We start from the raw sequence: 18,465 nt of genomic DNA on the forward strand, positions 1-18,465 counted from the left end.
TGTATTGGTCGCACATATTTTGCATCTGACCTCTTGCATTACTTCTACTTTATTACACCATCTGCTTAGTTTAAGCATCATATATGATTATATGCCATACCTATCCATTTTCTGTACCTATTCCATGTGTCGTCACACTATGTTTTTCCAGTCAAATGTTGTTCTTTCGTAATAGATGTCCAAAAGGAAGAGGGTGAGTGCAGATCCTCAAGGAGTACAAACTATGTATTTGGAAAAGGTGGTGATACCTGTTAAATCAGATAGATCAGCAGCCACAGAAAATACAGGCCCAATTGTACAACACTTTACCCCTACTCCAGTGGCCAAACCCCTATTAGAACTGTTGGGAGCCCAGTGTTAGGTACTGTCTATGATATCAATTCAAAATTTGAACTCCTAAATTTCTGCTTGTGCCTTACCTTCTCTGTTGTGTGAAAAGTAATTTCAGATGAATCTCCTTGCTCAAAGGATCATACGATCTCAAAACAATAATGGGCTCTTTATTGCCCTCGTAATTACCTCTCTCCATTTTTCCTTGTAACGCTGTACTTAATTAATTGCTATTTGATTATGTATCATCAGTCTGCACTTGAGCTTCATTATCCTCTGTTTCTTCCAATAATATTTGATCTATATTTACTCTTTGCAAAATGTAGAATAATGGCAATGCTTATAAAGAAATTTCTTTGGGGAATTTATTGAATTATCCTTCCATCAACATGGAGAAGGGCTTTGTCCAGCCCATGTTAACATGTAATGTAAGTTCATCCTTCTCAAGCCTTCAAACTTTGTTCTAGTATAGATTTGGATAGGCACCATTTCCTCCACTGTTGTTTGCTTTGCTGTTTACATCTGATTGGATGTTTGCAACAACTACCAGTTTCAAATTGTAGTTGTAAAAACATGTTCCTTATGCAGAACAGATTCATTTATTTGCTTATATAATTGTGAAACATGTTACGTGTCTCCTTGTTTCTCTTTCAGAGTCGTATCTCTTACGCCAGGCAGAACTTTAGGGAAGATAGTGAGCCAAACCATCTTGTGGACAGCGAGATGACCCCAAGGTCCTGTCTTGATGAAGACAGTGAGTTGAAGCTACTCACCAGTAGGTGCGAGACAACCTCTGTGCAGTCGCTGCCTTAATCAGTTCGACTTCTTCTGTCTCAACTTAAAGTGGAAAGGCTTGCTTCAGCTCAACTCCGACTTGAAGTCAAAGATGCAATGAAGATGTCAGAGGGTTGTGGTGTGCACCATCAAGCCTTAAATCTAGTGTTGATGCATCTATCGTTGACACAACTGAGGTCTACTCAGCTTCTTGAGCTGTTTGGGGGGCCCTTCCTGGCCAGGCCTAGTGCCTTCTGAAGTGGTCTCAGTTTGGTATATTCTTTTGTCGGCGCGTTTATTTGCACTGGTGGTGAACTTTGATGCTCAGTGGATGTAATATGTGATAGCCGTGATAGCCTAGTGTAAGTTGCTTGCTTATTTATTTCCTTGTTGTCTTGTTTATTTGTTTGCTTGTAGTCATTGCAGTTCTTCTTCCACGGTTTGCTAGTGGCTGCAATAACCTATTTTTTAAAACTAGGCTACAATAACCATGGGCTAATATTTACTGTAGTGACACTGGGCCTCCTACGGGCCGTAGAAATAGTGGGCCTTCTACGGGCTGTAAAAACAATGGGCCTTCTAAGGGCCGTAGAAACAATGGGCTTTCTACGGGCCGTGTCATCAATGGGCCTTATACGGGCAGTATGATAACATGGGCCAATAACAGGTCGCATTATGGTCGTAAACAGGCTAGAGTTGGAATCGTCCGTTCATGGGCCGACCATAACGGGCCATCAACAGGCCGTATTTCATGACGCTATGAAAACGGCCCAACGTATTAATGGACCACAAATGGGCCGACTGTAACCACGGGCTGAATTTGGCCCACAAGCAGAAAATGATAGTAACGAGCCGTAAGTAAACGAATGCTGGAAATGAGCCCAAGAATAAATGGCCTCCGAGAAGGCCGAAAGATAACATGGGCTGGAAATGGCCCAACGGAATAATGGGCCATTAATGGGTATAAAGTGATACACTATTCATTACGGGCCAGTTTGACCACGGGCCATTAATGGGTGTAAAGTGATACACTGTTCATTACGGGCCAGTTTCACCATGGGCTGTTAATGGGTGTAAAGTGATACACTCTGCATTATGGGCTAGTTTCACCACGGGCCATTAATAGGCCAAGAGTTACATAGGGCCTCATATGGGCCGAAAGAGGTCATGGGCCATACATGGGCCACAAGTGAAAACGGGCTGGAATCATATTGGGTGGCCCAGATGACGCTACTGGGCCTAATTCGGATAGGGCGTAACAGGCCTTGGATTAGCGGGCTGTAAATAGGCTATATGCGAACAGCCCATTAACAAGATTTCCATGGGCCGGCCTGCCACATTTTGACCAAGTCAAACGGGTTGGCCTTTTCACAGGAATGGGCCTCTGTTTGGCCGTGCCACGTGTCGATGTATCATAGGCGCCTTCTGTCCAATGAGTGGATGACATCTGTCCCAACAGTGAGCCGACACGTGTTTCCTCCAGCCAATGATGATTTTACACGTGGAAAATCCCCATTGGTCGGGGCTGTTAACGGGTTATCGGATCCAAAACCCGACCCGATAGCTTAACAGCGTTCCGTTACGGTGGATGCCACGTGTCGGTCACCCTTGACGAAAGCACTTCTGTGACGCGTGATTTATCGTCATGGAAGTGGACACTTCTGTGATGATAATTTTGGTAATTTCATCGAACACTTCTACGACAGCACAGGTATGAGTATCTCGATTCTGTCATAAATTTTTCATGGATGTACATGCATGACAAAAAACGTGACCTACTGTGACAAACACGTATCATCACGGAAGTGAATTTTTTCTAGTGTATTCTTGCCTTACAATACAAGTCATACATATATGGCGGTTTATCTCTACAGGCCTCAAGTCGCCTTTGGGCCTTGGGCCTTTAACTGAACCGCCATCTTAAAGTGTCTTCATGGGCTTCATAATAGTGAATCGCCATAGGTATGACCCGGCCCCTTCTGGGTGGGTCATGCCTAATAGTTATATCCCCAACATTAGGCCCCAGATTGATTTGAACTGGTTCATGTCAATCTTCAAAACTTGGAAAAATCTTCTGCTTCTTCATTACGCGAGAATCTATAACCCACCATGACATCATCTTCTGGATCTATGATAACCTTCCATGACATCACCTGTCATTAATTCACACTTTGCTCGGCATATCTCAACGGATCCTTATCTTAATATCGGTCTGAGAAACGAGGCATCTGAACAGCTGAATAAGCATGTTTTGGTCTCCTCAATTTTTGTGCCCACTCATGAGACCTTCCTTATAAATAGGCATGACTAGTCTTTCCTCATTCTCCCCCTTTCCAGCTTCTTCCTCCTCTCGTGACTCCCTGCCGCTTTGAGCTCCGCCACCGCCGCAGAGCACTCCGTCATCCTCACCGTTGGCCGCTGCATCACCCTGAACAAACCAGAGCACGGCGGCATCCCTCCGCAGTAGATCTGCCTCTGTAAGTACTTGTTTTCCGGTACCCTAGATCCGCATTAGGGTTTTGGAGTTTGCTTGTGTTCTTCATAGTTCATCATGGTTCTTCGTGAGTTTTCCATAACTCCTCCACAGTAGCATCTTCCGATCCAAAACCAACATAGATCTTGCGCGGTGGATGTTTTGTCCCACTTTTGATACTAGTGGATCCCTTTTCTCTGGCCAGAAATTTATTTTTATGGCACATGAACTTCTTGTACTGGTTTAGGTCCTGAATTATTTTTCTTTTCCTGAACTGTCGCTTGATCCAAAATAATGATTGCAATCTACAAGATCTATTTATGTAGCACTTAGCCAAAAATTGCATCTTGATAGATCCACCCAGCCATGGCGGTTCTAACCACCGGCTTAAATTACAATGCTCAATAGAGAACATTAATTATTCATGGCGGCTTAAGTAACCTGACTTCTCACAGCGGTTTAAATAATCTGACGTCATTAGTTATATACCATTAGGCCCCTTTATAAGCCGCCAGCCTGAATATGTGCATGTAATATTTCTTCCTCCGGCTTAAATTTGAACCGATCATTTTTACTCTTTTTTAGGCTTCTTCCTTCACAATGCCGCCTAAGACAACCACTTCATGTAACTGGGTCAAGTCCATTGTCACTGAGAGCACTTTTGATGATTTTGTCAAAATCGGCTATCTACCAAAAAGGGATGTTATGTCGTACCGTGCTCCTGATCCAACGGAAGAAAGACCTCAGCCGGGGAGTAGATGGGGCTATCTGCCAAGAAGGGGAAGTTATCGTCTTCACGGATCACATAAACCGGGGCTTCTCGCCACCCGGCTCAAAGTTCTTTAGAGATGTTGTGGACTTTTTTGACCTCTGTTCTCAAGACATCGGACCCAACTCTGTGTCCAATATATGCAACTTTCAAGTGTTTTCTGAAGTGTATCCTGGAGAAGAGCCCAACCTACTTTTTTTAGAGAACTATTTTATTTAAACCGCCAGAATGAATACTCCAATGGACCTGGTTTGGAACTTGGCAGAGTCTCAATCCAACGATGCAGAGACGTCATTTTTCCTTATGCGCAACCACCAAGTCACCCCAAAGATTGGAACCAGACATGGTTCTACTGTCAAGATACTTCTCCGGCCAACGAGAACCCTCTGCCCGGCTTTCGTGCTCCGCGCCTTGAATCCAATCATCCGCTTCCTGACAAGTTAACAGCTGTTGAACACCAGACGCTCGCCCCCACCCTTGCAAAGATCAAATCCCTGCTAGGGAACTGTTTAAACAGTATTGATCTGGTGCGGTGCTAGGTCACATGGAGGATCATCCTGTTGAGCCACCGCTCCGGGTTAATGTGTACTTACACTGGTGATGCAAAGGATCCTCTATGCCACAGTCCTGATGACTTTCCTAACGATGTTATGAATGATATGACAAAGTCACTTCTGAATGAGAGTTTAGCTGATTGTGGGAAGGTGGGCCTGAGCCCTTTCTGCAAGGCTAATCCGGCTCCAGCGGTAAGCCGGAAAAACTAGTTATTTCACTTTTACCTTTGATGCTTTGTCATAACTCAAATCTTCACTGATTTTTACAGGTTGATGATAAATTTTGGAAGAAAAAATATGATCATGAGGCTGCAAAGAGAGCCAGGCAGGCCAAGAAAGCCACCAGGAAAGCCGCCGTCAAGAAAAGAGGAAATAAGCCCAGCGCTTCTGACCTGCTTCAACTGGAGGACTCCTCTGAGTCAGAGGTAGCCCTTGACTCCCTTGTTTCATTTTTTAACCATCTTATTGATACTGATTATCATCAGGGTGACACGGGAAGGAGTCAGGGAGGAGCTGACGAGGTAACTATTATTTCCTCCGACTCAGAGCTACAACAAAAAATCCGAAGAGTAACCCAGAAAGTAAGATTTTCACACCCCTTTGCTTACCAGGACCCTGACTTTCTTTTGAAGCGACGGATTTATGAAAGCCGGAGGCAAACCCGGACCAGCAAGTATGCAGAACTCTCCTTCAGCTTGCCCAACACGCCACGGAAACGTCGGAATGAGGTCACATCCGACTTAGATTCTTTTTATCCTTTGGCGGGTCTCACTCGTCAATCGCTCAATTCTTCTGATTCAAACTATCAGGAAACTTAACATTCTTCCCGCGACTCAATTCAATCAAACAGGTCGGCTTTCAAACCGCTCCAGGGTAATAATGATTTGCTTATCCTGTATTCATTGCCAATCTTTATATTTGTACTAACCTCTCTGATTTTATGCAGTGGAAAGGCAAAACCTAGCAAACAGTCGAAGAAAAACAAGTCACTCGAAGAGTCGATCCTCCATGAGCCGGAGCTCCAGACCGTGGCGTCTGAGGCCTCTGTCCCTGAGCTGCCACTTGAACCGGCTCATGACATGCCAACAATAACTGTTGACCCGCTTGTCCAGCAAGCCGCCACTGGCCCAACCCTGAAGCTTCCAGCCTGGCCAAGACAGGCCACCCACAAGAGGCTGATGTGGAAATCACTAAGATCGGCTTTGCTGAGAAAGGGAGACCTACTGTGCTGGCTAAGTGTTCTGCCAAGGAGGAATGCAAAGTCAGATTTGAGATGACTGATTACTCCCAATTGAGTATTGGCAAGGTTCTCTCTGACTATCTTAACCAGGTGCACAGCAGTAGGGAGCTTGAAATGGATATGGTGAAGCAAATGCACCAGAAATTTGAGGTATAAATTCTTCCCTTCCTTGAATTAACCTTACTATGCCAGCCCCCAAGTCTACTGCTTATGATGAATGCGATGTAGACTTAGAGCAACTTTATGAGCTTTAGTAATATCTGTTAGTAAAACCTTAAAATCCGGCTTAATCCATAGTCCCCAAGGACCGGTTTAACCAACACGAATGAGCCGGTCCTGCATATGCTTGTGTAGAAGATAGTAGTTGCATAAATTTGAACAGCAATATGCATTAGCCCTCAAGTGTCAAGTACTCTTGCTTGAAAAGTGCTTGGGACTTTAGTCTCATAAGTCGCCACTTGGAAAAATCTTTCAGTAGACATTAGCCCCCAAGTGCCAAGTGTTGTTGCTTGCAAAAGGCTTGGGACTTAATATTGCATACTAATGTTTTTATGATTTTGACCTGGTACCTGTACAGGCCACCGCTGCTCAACTTCAACCAAAGCTGTCTGAAGTGAAGAACTGCCTGGAGCTGCAAGAAACGGAGACTCAAAGAGCAAACTCCAAATTTGAATTCAGTGTGTCTGAACAAGAAAAAATGAGAGCTGATTTTGATGTGGAGAAAAAGAGATGGGATGAGGAAAAGATTGCCTTAACCCAACGAGCTGAGAAAGTGGAGGTGGCTTGCAAAGAAGTGACCACTGAATTGACCGGCTTAAAACGCCATGTATCTCAGATGGTCTGAGCAATCTTTGGTAAGTCGCCCTATAAGTGTTTAAGTATTGAATCTTTCCTGTGACCATATGAATTGCTTGTTAACTCACATGTTACCGCTATGCAGGCCCTAGGAGTGCCAACCTCAACCAGGACATGCTGATGAAGCTGAAGGCAATTTATACGCTCATAGAACAACTATACACTGGAGCTCAGCGTGCCTTAGCAACAGTTGCTCTGTCAAATGAAGCCCCCACACTCCTGGGTGATGTGTTGAAGAGACTCTCTGTGTTGGCCCACCGGTTCAATGAGCTAAATCGGTCGTCTGTGAGAGCTGGTGCCGTTTCTGCATTAAGCCGGGCCAAAGCGTGGCTGCCGGAATTAGACCTGACCGACATCGCCATTGGATACCCCAGCCTTAAGGAGGATGGTACTCCGTTTGAACAGACAGACTTTGCTACTTGTGTGAAGAAAATACGCCCTATGGCTAGCATGATTGCTAATGAGGAAGACCTCACCAAGTATCATCCGGCTTACAACACAGCGAATCAGAGGCAGCCAACTCCGACTTACAACTTGATGAGCCTGGTCCCTCCAATCCGTAAGCACACCTTTGCCCCTGAAGTTGACCCGGCCGGGCTAATTGATGACGAAGCTGAATTTGAAGCTTTGAATGGCATTGACTGGTCATCATCAACCTTCCAGGACGCCGGACAGGACAAAGATGCGGAGAGGTTGACCCGGAAGCATCAGGCCAACAAGAGAGTTGAATCGCCAGGCGGCTTATATGACTAGCCTTCTGAAAAACAATTGAATCATTTGGACTCAAGGAGTCATGTAATAGGGTAGAAATGAGTTTGATCTGTCGTGCCATCGTGCACATTATCGGTGCTCAACACTGTTAAGTCGTCTCCTTTATATTCTGTAACAGCCCCAAAATTGGGTTATTAACTTTTGTGCTGTTATTCCTTCCTGGCACTCATTTTTAAAATCTTTCCCTGAGTTTTGCTGGATGACTCTGAGACTTCTTGTCATTTCCATCCTTTCAAAACTTGCTCATGTCTTTTTCAGTGGGCAAGACCTCAGTTGCATCATCTCAAACCCTCTCAAACCCTAATTCCAAATTTTTTGGGATTTGAATATGCCCTTTGTTATTTCAATGGGGCTATCATTTTCCTTGATCTGTTGATCATCCCATCTGTTCCCAGAGACCCTCCTATCCTTTTAAACCCTGGATATGCAAAAATATTGCCAAGTCCCATGCAATATTTTTTAATTATGATTTATTCCTTTTCTTGCCTTTCTAAGGAATAAAATCTAAAGGCATATCTAGCCATCTCCTAAATTCATGTGAATTTGTGGAGTTGATAATTATGCCTAATCCAAGCTCTAGCAATTATATTGGCCATAATTAAATAAGGAAATTGCATTTTCCTATTTAATGCCAATATTCCATTTCTGCCATGTTTAAAGGAACTATTATTTTTATAGAAGAGAAAATTCCCACATAAATTGTGGAGCTTTCCCTTGCTATATAATCACTAATTCCACCATCATCTCATGTTCCTCAGTTCAAAAATTGGGCACATGATCCAATGCAAGTTTCTGCCTTCTCTGAAATTTTAGCAAAGGAAGTGCTTTATTCCCAAGCCTTCTCCTATCCATATAACCCATCTACCCAAGAGTTTGGCTCATTTCATGTAGCCAATATTTTCCTAGATTTTCCCAAGTTTTTGGACAGATGTGATGCTTGTGAAGCAAGTACCAATTTGGCAAGCCCATTTGGTATGATCTTTTTGCAGCATCAACATATGACCAAATCATGAGGATTTGCCAAGTTATAGCTCAATCCAACACTCCTAGTGAGTGCTTGTTCATCATTTGATTTTTGGACATATTTTAGCAGTTGTTAAGCAACTATGCTAAATATTTGTCCTAATGACCTCAAAACCCCCAGGACCATAGTCCTTCCTACCCTAAGCCTCCTAGACATCAATTCTACCATTTACCCTCTCTGGTTTTACCACTAGGATGTTGTCAAGTATGCAGCAGCAAACTTGTGGAGCTTGGTTTGCTTAGATCCATTTGTCTCTGCCCATATATTTACCGTAGTAACAATCTATCTTCGAAGGACTACACGGTAGACCTGAGCTGGCACCAGTAAAATCTCTAGAGCGTGCCATGCCAGTGGTGAGCACGAGGGTAGCCAGCCAAAACGGTGGTCTAGCCACTGTTGGCCTCGGCATCATTACTCTTGCTGGATTTGGCTCGTCCCCGCATGTCTAGTAGCTCCGCATCGTCGTCGCTGTTCGCCTGGCTCCCCCTCCGCTTTCTTCTTTGACGAGCCGTGCCAAATGTCGAACAATGCTTGCCCGTGGCCATCGTCTTCTTCCTCGCCTCTGTCCTCTTCCTCCGTTCGTCCGCGAGTGTTACTCGTCTCCGTGAGCCTCTGGCGCTCGTCTGCATCCTCCTCGTCGCCTTCCCGTGCATTCCCGTGAGCCTTGGCCGCGCCTGCCGACGCTGCGCAGTCACCGACGCACGGACACGTCGCCCGTCGCGTGCCACCTCCTCCCCTCCTTCCCGAGTTCTCCCCGCAGATATTTAAGCAAGCCCCCGAGTCCAGAACCCCTCCCCAACCCCCGCAGTTCTTCCCCGAAGCCTTGGAGCTCCCCTGTCCCCTCCAATGGCCGAAGCCTCATCGCTGGCCGCTGCCTAAATTGGTCCGGTGCCGTGCTCCCCTTGCCTCCCTTCCTCCACCAATAGTATCCCCGGAGTCCGGTGACCCATTCCCCCTCGTTCCCTCGGCTACCAGTCGCCAGAGCCCCGCGAGCCTCTCTTCTCGAAGCCGCCATCCGCCCTGTCTCTACCCATCGCCCGTCAGTCCCTCCTTGGTGTCTGCAACCGGTCCACACGGACACGGCGCTCCGTCCCGAGCATCCAGGTGCCCCCGCCCTTGCTGGAGGTGGACGGAACCGGCCGGTCCGTCGCCGGTGACACGCCTGGCCTCGGTCCTCTGTGCCGCGTCGGGAGAGAGGAAGCAGGAGGAGACAAGGAGAGAGAAGATGTCATGGGCCCGCCTGTCATTGTCTCAGGGCTGGCGTGGCGGGACCGCTGACTGGATTAAGTGGAGACGCCTTCCACGTAATACGCTTTCCCCTGGGGAAGGCGTATTCAGCCGCGGCCTCGCGCTAGAAGGCGCTTTCCCTTCGCGAAAGCGTATTCTCGAATGTGTGTTTTCAGCTCAGCCCTGCCGATCGAAGTGGTTACTTTATGAACGTTCACTGCTTTAGGTCATTTTCTGCCTAAAAAGTGAACGCAACAACTTTGCGTTCGTAACTCCGATTGAGGTAAATCCAACGCCCACATTTTCGTTTCGTCGAGCCCGTTCTGATGAGATCATTTTCAGTATGGTTTGTCATATTGAAAATGCCCATTTTTTCCTTGTCCGTAAATAGCCCCCTCCGAGAGAGAATTGTTTCTGGCAAATTTTTCCGCGGTCGTTTCTCACTTCTTCCCGGAGTATTTGTCAACCCCCAGGCAAGCCAACCTCTTATCATGAACCCCAAACTTTCATGTTGACTTTGCTTGCACCTTGTGTGTGTGCGTAATTGCAGTTATTTCTTCTGTTCTCATCTGCAGTTATTTCATTATGCTTATCTTGCATGCTTGTGTGTTTCATGCTATCTTTTGCCATGCTAGTTGGAATGTTGTTATTGATAATGCCATGTCACTACTCTAATTTATTTTCATGTCATCATTATAAAATGCTATGATGATGGTAATGCACCGTGGATATGTTAGTACTTGGTATTGTCATGTTCTTTATGATGTAAGTGTTCACTTGAGAAGATCGATGTTTTGTTAAAACATTTGTATATTGCATGCTCATTGTTGCATTCATGTTCATGATGATGGAGAAGGAAATAAAATGACTTAATAATAACAAACCTCCTCCGTCATCGATGGGATCGAGTCATAGTGCCGCCAAATCAAACTTTTTTTTCAGTGCAGCCACATTTGCTAGTATGGGACGGCCTTAATGCGATCTATTGTCGTGCCTCTAGTTGGTGCCTCCAATTAGGGAAGGTTATGGGCGCGCGCTACCCTGATCAAGTAGGTGGACATAAGCCTTGTGTGCTCGTTGTTATGTTTTTGGTATCGGGTCCCAGAGTGGATCGTGGCCATGACGGTGGTCGTTGTGTCTTGAGGTAGACACGAGGCCACCCATAACTTAGCCAAGAGGGGAGTGAGTCGGAGTGGCCGGGAGAGTGTCATGACAGTAGATCGGTTTCGTCGGAATGCTGTTGGTCCACCCGAATGGGATGACGAGGCCATGGGTTCTGTGGTGTGGGTACAGTGCGCTACCTCTGCAGAGTGTATTTAAACTATCGATAGCCGCGTCCTAGATCATGGGCACAAGTTCATAGTAGGGTACACTATCGGGCGTTGGTCAAAATGGAGGATAAAACCTGAAATAATTAAGCTAATAATGTGGTTGTGATCACCGTAAGGATCACGGGCCATTTATTGGTCGGGTTGTGATCGTCGTAAGGATCACGAGCCATTTATTGGTCAGGTTGTGATCACCGTAAGCATCACGGGCCATTTATTGGTTGGGTTGTGATCGCCGTAAGGATCACGGGCCATTTATTGGTCGGGTTGTGATCGCTGTAAGGATCACGAGTTTGTCTCTGTTGGTGATCAAGAAATGAGGTGATCACCGTTGGTAAGAGAGTCTGAGGGACTCAGTGCACAAGTTTGGTTGCATTACATGAGTAATATGTTGGCATTTAAAGAACCATGGCAGGAGAGGAGATAGTTGCATAAAGTTAACATGTTCTGTCTGCATTGGATATGATTGGTACTTTAATTTCAGCATAGTTTCATGATGCCATGCTTTGACTGATATGCCATGATTGAGATGATATGCCATGTTTTGTCGTTGCCTTGTTAGAAGTAAATTTGATATATCATGTTGTTGCCATGCTAGTAGATGCCATGATGTTAGTTTGATTTATGTCTTTGGTTGATATCATGCCATGCTTAGTTTTGCTGAGATAGGTTGTTGCATATGCTTGGTTCTTGCTTTGTCATCTGTTTGGTTGGATGCTATGTATTTGGTTGTCTTTCAAGTACATTCAATGTACTGACCTGGCGTGTCATGCCAGTTTTGTAGGTCGTGCCCGAATTGTTCGTTGTTCCTTTGTGCTAGGCCGTAATCTTGCCAGTCTTGTGAGTTGTGGAGTCTAGCCAGAGTGATATGCTTCCAAGACTTCCGCCGCCATTTAAATAGACTTCTGCTGCCATGTAAATAGCCTTAGGGCTATGCCAGAAGATTATATTCATCACTGATGTAATTATATGTATTTGATGAATATTCTTGTACCTGGAATGCTGTATCATGGACCTGTCGTACGTTAGGTGTTATCCTGGGCTGACGTGCGAAGGCCCCCTTCTCCATGCGGATCGGGGTGCCACATATTCACCCTTGGTATACTTATCATCTATGTTCCTTGTGCAAAAGAAAGTCATTTAAACATCCTGCACACAGAGATAGATCACAAGAACCCTTGGCGGTTCACCGCAGGGCGGGTCATAAATATCCCACATATAACCACTTATGTTACAAAAGAGTTATAGATAAGCCTGATATGAATCAGAGCTTTAAAACATAATTGTAACAACATTGTACCTGAGATGTCGAATTTATATTGCCGGTTTAGATGACATGTGCAGTAAGGGTGATAACCCAATCTTTAGAAGCCATGACTTCCAACTGTTTGATGTTTGTCATATACCTGGCGACTTATTTCTCAAAGTCAAGTCGAGTTAAATAGAAACCTCATATATATTCCTTAAACATGAACACAAAAAAGGTCTCAAGAAAAACTCAAGAAATATACTTAAAAAACTTAAATCAAACAAAGGGAACAAAGCAAGGCTTCTGGTTCAAATACGACTAGTAAACCGGACCAAAAGGGGTTAAGCTATAATTTGAATACGACCAATGAAGCCCCCTAGTGGTTTTGGCATTGCGCCGATCAAGAGGGTACTGATATCCATGTTCTCTCTTGTTCGAATACGACCTATGTTTGAACAGGAAGCCCCGTAGTGACCTTGAGAGTTTTTTAACGACTCTGATTCGAATACAATCAAAGTCGAACCCAGAAAGTGGTTAAGCTATGATTCGAATACGACAAAGAATCCCCCTTTTGGGTTTGGCATTGTGCTGATCAAGAGGGTACCGACATCTATGTTCTCTTTGGTTCGAATACGACCTATGTTTGAACAGGAAGCCCCCAAATGACCTTGAGATTTTTTAACGACTCTGATTCGAATACGATCAAAGTCGGACCAACAAAGGGTTTAAGGTATGATGTGAATACAACCAGTAGCCCCCAATTGGTCTTTGGATTTATGATGATGAAGACATATAATTATTTGAGGATGAAAAGGACAGAGGTCCTGCTTTATTACCTATCATAATATATACATTGTCAAAAATATGTACATCATAAGAGCCGGTAGCTCAAGTGTAGTAAGGCCGAAGATGAGCAATATTCCACGCCCGGCGGTTCTCCTCCTCTGACTTACGTGAGTCTTTATACTCTCGAACATCGATAAGGTAGTATGACCCGTTGTTCAATTTCTTGCTGACTGTCGGTGTCAAAACCGGCGGATCTCGGGTAGGGGGTCCCGAACTGTGCGTCTAAGGCTAATGGTAACAGGAGACTAGGGACATCATGTTTACCCAGGTTCGGGCCCTCTCAATGGAGGTAATGGCCTACTTCCTGCTTGATTGATCTTGATGATATGAGTATTACAAGAGTTGATCTACCACGAGATCGTAGAGGCTAAACCCTAGGAGCTAGCCTATGATTATGATTGTCTTCTCCTACGGACTAAACCCTCCAGTTTATATAGACACCGGAGGGGGCTAGGGTTTACACAGAGTCGGTTATAGAGAAGGAGATCTATTATTCAGATCGCCAAGCTTTCCTTCCACGCAAAGGAGAGTCCCATTCGTACACGGGACGAAGTCTTCAATCTTGTATCTTCATAGTCCAACAGTCCAGCCAAAGTATACAGTCCCGCTGTCCGGATACCCCCTTATCCAGGACTCCCACAGTAGCCCCCGAACCAGGCTTCAATGACGATGAGTCCGGCGCGCAGATTGTCTTTGGCATTGCAAGGCGGCTTCTCCTCTGAATCCGACGTACCCGTCGTAGCAAACAGTGTCCAGCCTCCCATCAATGTTGTACTCCTCGGCTTTTGTGTTTCAATAATGGCCATCTCCATGTGTTGAGCGAAGACGAGGGGCCGGGGCATTTTTACATTTTCCACCCTAATCTCGTAAGAGAGCCGTCTATTTGAAGAGACGGGGATCCTTAGATCCAAATCCCACCATCTCCTCCGAGCAAGCATTCCGTAGAGAGAGTCCGAAAGAGACCATCCGATCATGACCGGTCGCCGCAGCTCTTCCTCTCGTTCCCCTAGCTCGAAACCAAGGGATTGGGAAAAGTGTTTCGTCCCTCACAGTCGCCTAATAGAGCTGCATACCCAAGGGTACCTTCCGCCCGCATACATGGTCCCCGTCCGATCCGGACTAGCCACCTATAATGGCGGGGAGCAAGCGGAGAGATTTCCTAACCCATCTCAGGGGGAGTGGGTATGCCTTATCCCATATCTGCTAAGAGGAGTCGGGTTTCCAATCCACCCATTCTCCACGGGCTCCTGGAGTTCTACGGCCTCCAGCTGCATAACTTTACCCCTGCCTCCATACTGCACATCGCGGGTTATGTTGTCCTCTACGAGCTGTTCCTATGCTGCGAAGCTCATTTCGAGCTATGGAAGAGGTTATTTTGCCTCGTCCCCCGCAACCAGGAGGGATCCATATATCAAGTGGGCGGAGCCGAAATATGGCGCATCGCCTAGACTGGATACCTGTCCGGTACTCCAAAGAAGGCGCCGGAAGACTGGCCTTCAAACTGGTTTTATGTTGATGACGTTCCCCTTCCGGACCCAGTCCGGACAGGCCTTCCCGAGTTTACCAATACTCCGCTGAAGAAACGCCAAAGCTGGCGCCCTCGGAGCCCCCAGGAGGAAGACAACAGAGAAGTCCTTTATCTGATGAGCAGGATAAAAACCCTGGCCAAATCAGGACTGACTATAATCGAAGTTATGTCAATATGCATAATACGGGGAGTGCAGCCACTTCAATATAGGGGAAAACCCATGTGGCACTTCAATGGAGAATACGATGCCTCCCGCTGTGGTCGCAAAGGTCTGGACTCCGCCATGTCTCTAGCGAGAAATACTGTCCGATTTGTATAAAGGATAAGAAGAGGAGTTCCTCCGCATTAAACGGCGGGTTGGATTTTCCATGTACAACCCCCGGAGCTGGGTAAGTTGTCATCCTGTACTCGACTCTGTCCATTCTTACCTCCTTTGTCACAATCATTTACCTTGTCGTTTCAAAGCGGGAACTAAGGAAGACCGTGAAGGAATTCAACAGCCCCTCTCCGCAGCCAGAGGATCCCGGCCGGGCTCTCGACCCCGGACTTGAAGAAGATCCGGACATATCCGTGGAGTTTGTTAACCGGGCTTTCTACCAGGCAAGCAGTGGTGGCTCTTTGGTGGCCATCATCGCGGACTATCCTGGACTGCTTCCTGTGTCGCATGTAAGCAAAGTCGGGGTCCCAATTTTCCGAAAAGGATTCCTTCATTATGCCGTACCTTATGCACACATGTCGCATTTTTATAGAGACGTCCATCAGGACGCCATGCGGAACCCGTGGGGGCTCCTCAGCAAGGGGCGCCTGACAAGGTAGGCTTAAAAGGAAGACAGTTAGGATTGAGACACAGGCGCAGAGGTATTCATTAAACTTGCCCCGTGGTTATTTTGTCTGTTGTCGAGGAGTGACAGCTTTAATCATGTCTTGGAAGAAAGAGCAATCACTGGACTATATCCGGGGACCCTACCGGCCATGCCTCAAGCAGGCGGATTCCTGAACCGGATTCTCGGGCGGAGGTTGATGTGGGGACAGCACCGAACTGTCCTCCCGCGGAGGATACAGATAGGCTTTCTGCCACAAATTCTAAAGTGGAGAGTGCCATGAATCACCGGCGCCGACGGGTCGTACTCCGTGGTGGTATTTTTTTCGAGGAGGCATTCAATGCCTTCAACTCCAGAGATGCATATATCCGCGCTGCTCAAGATGGACTTGCCAGAGCAACGGACCAATATGTGAAGGATATACGGGTAAGAAAATTTAATAAGAATGTGTAGTAGTATCCCCTGAGACTTGAAACAGTTGGCACAACTGATTTAAGGATCATTGTATGCATAGGTTCTTGTAGAGAAGAATACCCATTTGTCTCAAGAGGTGGAGGAATGTAAGGCCCAACTGAAGGCCAATGTTGCCGAACAAGAGGAATCCAAAAAGGCCTCTTCTGGTAATATTTGCCTTCTACCAGTTGTTTGTTCGGCATGGTTTATAAATCTAACTAAAGATTCTACAAGCAATCCCGGAGAGAATCCGAAGACTGCGGGGGACAGCGAGTCGCATCTGCGAAGTCAGCTGAAGGCCGGCGAGCGTGTGCTGACACAGGCTATTCAAGAGAAAAATAATCTCCAAGATGCCAATATCCGACTGAGCGTCGAATTGAAAGATGTTCGGGCTCAGCTCGCGGACTCCGTGAAGGAGAACAGGAGGCTTCGACACGGCATTTATAGTAAGTGCTTTTAAACAAACTGTAGCATAGTTCGGTGAGGAAGCCTGTTGACAGAGTTATGTTTGTAGGTATGCTAACAGGCCGTCCTGAAGAGGAGATGCCCGGATCTGCAGGCGATATGCTACAAGAGCTTTCACAACTTCACGAATGAGCTCGGCAGGTGATGCAAGGTATTGCATAGGCCTTGTGGCCATCCGCTTCCCTGCCAGGAGGCATGAGCGAGCTTGTGGAGATGCTGAAAGGAGCATGGAGGCGCTTCTGATTATGAAAGATATCAGCTTGCCGTCAAGGTGCGAGGGAAGCTTGCGCCATGGTGAAGACGCGATACGCCAAGGCTGACCCGAACCATATGGCCGAACTCAGACCGGTGGGGTCAGATGGGCAAGAGATACCCATTAGTCTGGTATATGACCAAGTAGCATTAGCTGCAAAGTACTCCCAATAGGATTGTAGACTAGATAGCCTGTTGGATGCTATAGAGGAAGAATATAGTCAGTCCAAGTGACTATGTAATTAAATGGACCTATGTAGTCCCTAGCCGGATTGAAAATCATTTGTCATGGCGGACCTTTTTGCTTCAGCCCTCGGGCCCGACAGTCCGGGGTGTATCCGAATATCCTCGCAGTTATGAAAAACCGGGGTATGCATGGAAACCAGACGTAGGGGTCATAAGTGCATGAACATACAAGTACCCAACTAGTTATGTTATATTACATGGATAGTAAGAAACATCTTCTAGCGAGAATAGTTCCGTTAGGGGTTCCTTTCACTGGGTGCGCATGCATTGATGTGCATGTCTAAACTGCAAACAGAAGCACAGGAAACAAAACATCTGGGGATTTACATTGTAATGAACGAGAACATCTTTTGTTCACTAACCGAATATTACCTTAAGAACGCTAGCTTTCGGCTTCACCCAATCTGAGGTACACATCCGGCTCAACCGGCAGTAACAATCGCAGAGGTGCTCCCCTTATGCCCTAGCCGAATTAACGGGAACGTAGGGCATAAACACAAGAGCCAGGCAACCTAGCATGGCCAAAACTTAAGTCATATCGATGCCTATAATGGTGAAGAAAAGGCACATATGGAAAGAAAAATGCATATGTGGCTGGCGGGAAGCCATTAAGGTAGTTATATTTAGCTTCCAAAAAGGAAGCCCCCAGGTATAGTGTGCATGCATAGTGTGGACAGAGCGATCATGGCATCCGTACAGTTTTTAAGGCTGTATGCTAAAAGGGAAAAGAGGGCGAGAAAGGAAGAAAGAGAACATAATTGAAGAAGTGGGGGTAAGGAGACGAACACTGAGTTCAGCACTAGGCGTAGAATCTTCTGAGTCTGGCCGCGTTCCATGGGTTCAGCTCGAGTCTGTTATCAGATGCACTGCGCTGACGGTACGCTCCTCCAGTGAGAACTTTATCAATGATGAAGGGACCCTCCCACTTGGGTTTGAGCTTGTCCTTCTTCTTCTTGGGGAGGCGTAGAACTAGTTCACCAATGTTATAAGTTTTGGCCCATACTTATCTGCTTTGATACCTTCGAGCCTGTTGCTGATAGAATGCGGAACGGGCTTTTGCGATGTCATGCTCCTCCTCCAAAGCATCTAAGTTGTCCTGCCAATCTAGCTCGGCTTCCTTCTCTTCGTACACGCGCACACGAGGTGAGTCATGGATTATGTCGCAGGGTAGCACTGCTTCTGCATCGTACACCATAAAAAATGGTGTGTATACGGTGGTACGATTCGGCATGGTCCGCAGCCCCCAGAGTACGGAGTCAA

The sequence above is a fragment of the Triticum aestivum genome, chromosome 4B, assembly GCF_018294505.1.
Source record: "Triticum aestivum cultivar Chinese Spring chromosome 4B, IWGSC CS RefSeq v2.1, whole genome shotgun sequence".
Lineage (NCBI taxonomy): Eukaryota > Viridiplantae > Streptophyta > Magnoliopsida > Poales > Poaceae > Triticum > Triticum aestivum.